Source organism: Pinus tabuliformis, chromosome 5_2 (assembly GCF_031772625.1).
Source record: "Pinus tabuliformis cultivar Carrire ecotype Pingquan chromosome 5_2, CPIR1, whole genome shotgun sequence".
NCBI classification, from domain to species: domain Eukaryota; kingdom Viridiplantae; phylum Streptophyta; class Pinopsida; order Pinales; family Pinaceae; genus Pinus; species Pinus tabuliformis.
In genome coordinates, this window is record NC_142306.1 from 810,901,984 (window position 1) to 810,906,914 (window position 4,931).

The 4,931-nt window shown below is 38.8% G+C and overlaps 1 pseudogene; it reads right to left on the reverse strand.

The window, feature by feature from the left end:
- Positions 1–3,558: 3,558 nt before the first annotated feature.
- LOC149161783 (gamma-glutamylcyclotransferase 2-3 pseudogene) lies at positions 3,559–4,119 on the reverse strand (annotated as a pseudogene).
- Positions 4,120–4,931: the final 812 nt, after the last annotated feature.

Genomic DNA, 4,931 nt, shown 5'->3' on the forward strand with positions numbered 1-4,931 from the left:
ATTGTTGTGTGCCATTTCTATTATCCAACCAGATTGGATAAATGAAGCAAAGGAGGAATGGAAGAATGACGAAGAAGTGTGGGCACTTATTCGAAAGCTACAACAAGATTCCAGTACTTCTGATACATTTAGCTGGCAAAATGATTCGTTATGGTACAAAGATCGCTTATACCTCTGTAAGAATTCCCAGCTAAAACAAAAGATTCTTATGGAATTGCACACTTCTCCCTTAGGAGGGCACTCAGGATTTTTAAAAACTTACCACAGGGTTAAGAAGGAATTTTTTTGGGATGGCCTTAAATCAGATATTCAAAAGTTTGTGGCGGAATGTTTGGTTTGCCAACAAAATAAAGTTGAAACAATTAAGACACCGGGTCTATTACAACCTTTATCCATTCCAAGCCAACGTTGGGAGGAGGTTTCAATGGATTTTATCACAGGTTTACCCAAGTCTGAGGGAAAGAGTGTCATCATGGTGGTAGTTGACAGACTTACCAAGTATGCACACTTTTGTGCATTATCACATCCATTTAAAGCCAGTACAGTTTCTACTGCATTTATGGAAACAGTTCAAAAGCTACATGGAAACCCAAAGATTATTGTAAGTGACAGAGATCCCATTTTCACTGGAAATTTTTGGACATAATTATTTTCTTGTCTTGGTACTCAGTTAGCTCATAGCTCATCTTATCATCCTCAATCTGATGGGCAAACTGAGATAGTAAACAAATGTTTGGAAGGATATCTTCGTTGCTTTGTATCTGATAAACAGACACAATGGGTCAAATGGTTGCCTCTGGCTGAATGGTGGTATAACACTTCCTTCCATACAACAACAAAAATGACCCCATTTATGGCACTTTATGGGTATCAACCACCATCAATCACATCATATTTAAGAGAAAATTCTAAGGTTCAGGCAGTGGAACATCACATCGAACATCAACAACAAGTCCTCCAACTCTTAAAGGATAACCTCGTGTTGGCACAAAATAGAATGAAACAACAGGCAGATCAACATCGCAGTGAAAGAAGTTTTGATGTAGGTGATTGGGTATTCCTACGGCTACAACCATATAAGAAAATGTCCCTAAAGCAAGCTAAGAAGGATAATAAATTATCACCAAAGTATTATGGTCCGTACAAGGTGTTGGAAAAGATTGGTACTATGGCATACAAATTGGAGCTTCCTGCAGCTTCTCGATTGCACCCAGTTTTCCATGTTTCATGTTTAAAGAAGGTTATAGGCGACAAGCTCCCAGTTCAAACAATATTGCCAGAACTTGACGAGGAAGGAAAAATTATATTGGAACCGGAAGCAGTCACAGAAACAAGAACTCGACAGCTACGAAATCGATCAATTTCAGAGTATCTTATCAAGTGGAAGAACTTATCCGCTAAAGATTCCACATGGGAGGATGAGAATTTAATGCAGAAGTATCCAAAACTGCTCAAGCATTGAGGACACCACTTTTTTGAAGGAGAGGGGTGTTATCACAAAACCAGTACTAGGGGCTGCAACCAAGCAAGGTTTCATGTAACTGTTTCAGACCATACTTTAGATTAGGAATTAGCCTTCCTAATCAGAGAGGGGTCTCTCACAACTCTTGATAAAATCCTTCAAACACTAGATGGCTAACTCTTTATTCACTTATGAAAGCATAACTGGTCGGAAACACATCAAACTGGCTCTCATTGGGCTATGGAGTCTATAATATTAAGTAAACAAGGAAAACACAGTGATCTCATGGAAATCAAGGCTCTTAGCATTACATGTCAAACATACTCCACCAAAACATAGCTTGCTGAATACACAGGAAGTCAGAGCATATAATTATGAATTCTGAGTGATTGCATACAACAAGACTATAAAATAACATAAAGTATAAAACACCATTACTACATTTGAACATGACAATCCTTCGAGAATCTTGAGAAGAGAATAACTCTGTTTTACTATTACTATCAAAAAGGTCTTACAATGGCCCAAAACAACACTGTTTTTCTATAAAGTATCCAACCCTTTCTACATCTAACCTTGGCCTATATATAGGCAAGCAAACTAAAACACCTCGAGCTTCCTCCTCCAGCATGAGGGGAGCCTCGAAGGTGGCTATTAACTATTCCTACATGCTATTTAATTAATGCATTTATTACAAAGTGCTGAAATGTAATTGCACATAATCCTAATCAAACTAAAACATTAATTCCTTTCTCCTCGTATGCTTGATTGCTCTTGGATGCTGGACAGCTGTATGATTTCCATTATAACTAAGATATGTTAAGGGAGCATTCACCGAGCAAGTTGGTCTCGGATGCTAGCTGTAAGACAACTTATTAATTGATAAAATTAATCACCCTATATCCACGGTCCCCTGTCTTCCATTCCTCTTCATCATTTAAAAACCACACTCCAAGTTCTTTGAACCTTCAATTAATCAACGCATAACCACCATATGCTATATGATCTGGATGCTTCAAGGACCAAACAGGTGTATCAACCGAACATTCTGGTAACCACACCAATACCCTAGTAGCTCGGTCATAAATTGCCTTTGAGAAAACTTTATGAAAATAAACAAAATATTTTATTTTCCCTTCAAGACCTACACCTGTCACTGTTTGAGCTGTTATGAAACCCATGTATGATCTCCCTGCCTGAGTTTGAGACCTTCTTTTACCGTTAGCTGACCTCATCATCAAAATTCATTGTTTTTCCATAAAACAGCATTCTACAGCAGTTTCGTAGTGTGCTACGAAACTGCTGTAGATGTCAAAACAGAACCTATGTATCTTTGAAGCGTTTTCTGCTTAGATTCATGATCTCTTCAGACATTTGTACAGCTATTAGGAACCTAAATAGTTTTAAGAAGATGAAGCTTGCTTCTGTCATTACATATCACAGCCAACTTGATTAGCATCAAACCAATAAAAAGCTTCATAAATCCCAACTGGAACATAAAGTCACTGTAGTATTCCTTGTTGTCTTCGAATCTTCAAATGAGGTGATCTTTTTCAAAGTACAGATCTTAAAGTTGGAAGGATTCAACACTTGATCATTAAGCTCCTTAGGATTATCAAACCAAACTATCTCACCCTACTGTACCAATTTGACTGGGTCTACATATATCAACTTCGGCTTGTCTGTCAGAATCAGCTACATCTTTTTGTTGTAAAGTTTCCGAATTTTCTTAACCAATGAAACCATCACAATGAACTCCCCTGGATCTAGAAATTTCTCCCATTTAGAGTCAAAAGCATCGATAGTATAAAATTTAGCCTTGTGCTCCTAATTCTCTACTGCCACTGATTTTCTCTTGGATGAAGGATTCGATTAAGATATAATTCCTACAGGGACTCTGTTTTTTATGCATAGAACCTAGAAGTCAAAGCTGCAATGTGGGCACTAACAACTTTATCTCTCAATGGATCCACAATAACATCAGAGATATTCTAGATTGAGGCAGCGCATGTTATAGTACTCAAAAGGCTCGGCAAAATATCCTTTAAAGCAATCTCGTGAATAAGACAACAAATTGCTGAAGTTCACACTGAAGTTCAGTACTTTGCATCTCCATTTGAAGTAGCATCTCCATCTTTGCATGTTAATACTTTCCTAACTGCATTTGCGAGGTCTGTCACGTGACTATCATTGCAACCTATCTCAAGTAGAGCTGTCTCTAGTTGAAAGAGATATTCAATGTTAGGCCCGGAAGGACTCACAGCTCCAACAATTTGATGAGCCATCATTTCCAATGGTGCAGGGCCCAGGTAATTCTTATTCGAATTCTTGTCTGTTGATGCAATGTACACAAGGACTCCAGATATAGCTGGCTCTGTTGAATCCTCTTCAAAATAGAAATCAACGTAGGCCTTTTGGTCATATTCCTTCTCTCTCACTTCTAAATAAGATAAAGCAATATCTTCAGCTTCCTGTCCAAAAACCCTGTAAGCAACGCCCCAACTGGTGTGGTCATCGTGAGGCTCGAGTGTAACAGTCCTGCCGGGATTGGCAAGGGTTCCTCTATGGTCTGTGCTATCATGTTCTCCAGAAAACAAGGCGGAATTAACAACTCCATCGGTGCTAGCCAATATCAAAGGCTTCCTTTTTCCATCCATTGTCAATGCCTCAGCCAGACCTAGGCTCGATATGATTATTTCTTAATAAACCACCCCAAATTACACTAAGCAACAATATAGCAGCTATCTGCTTTTAGAGCTTCAGAGTATTTCTGAATTCCTTCATGGACATTTTCTACAAGTTTGAAACTGGTCCCAAGGTCTGTCAAAACAATTGCCACGTACTCCGCAACAAGCTTGTATGTAGGATCCACTACAAGAGCTTTCTTATACGCCTCTGCTGCTTCTAGCAAGTGCTCTTTATCTTGTTCTCACCTCCGCTTCTTCAGCGCATCATACATGGATACCTTTACCTCAAAAGATTGTTTATCACATGATGTTGACAGCATAGAATCGCTAAGAAAACGTTAAGCAATTTCATCAAGAATCCGTTTGTGTGAAGACAAGTTGTTTTCCCTTGTATAACAGAGTTGCAAGAACGCATCTGTTTCATTATACCATGAACCATGTCGAAAATGCTTCTGTACAGCAATATATGCTAAGTGAAACGTGTCCAAATACTCCTTCCTTCCAAAAGGTATGTAAGCTTTTAAGAGGCAAACGTTAAAGCTTAAGATTGCCAAGTTTTACAAGTGAATCGTGGAGAGCGCTGAGCAGACATATAAATTCACCATATAATCGAACAACTGCCTTTACTCGACATAGCCTGCCGTGTCAAGATGCCCTTTTCTTAAATTCAATGTATGCATGCGCAATTTGGCGCATGGCAACCTTTGAACATCTGGCAGCTATAACGGCGCCACAATAACTTGAACATGATTAACTACTTCTCTGCTCTGGCGTTCAAACAT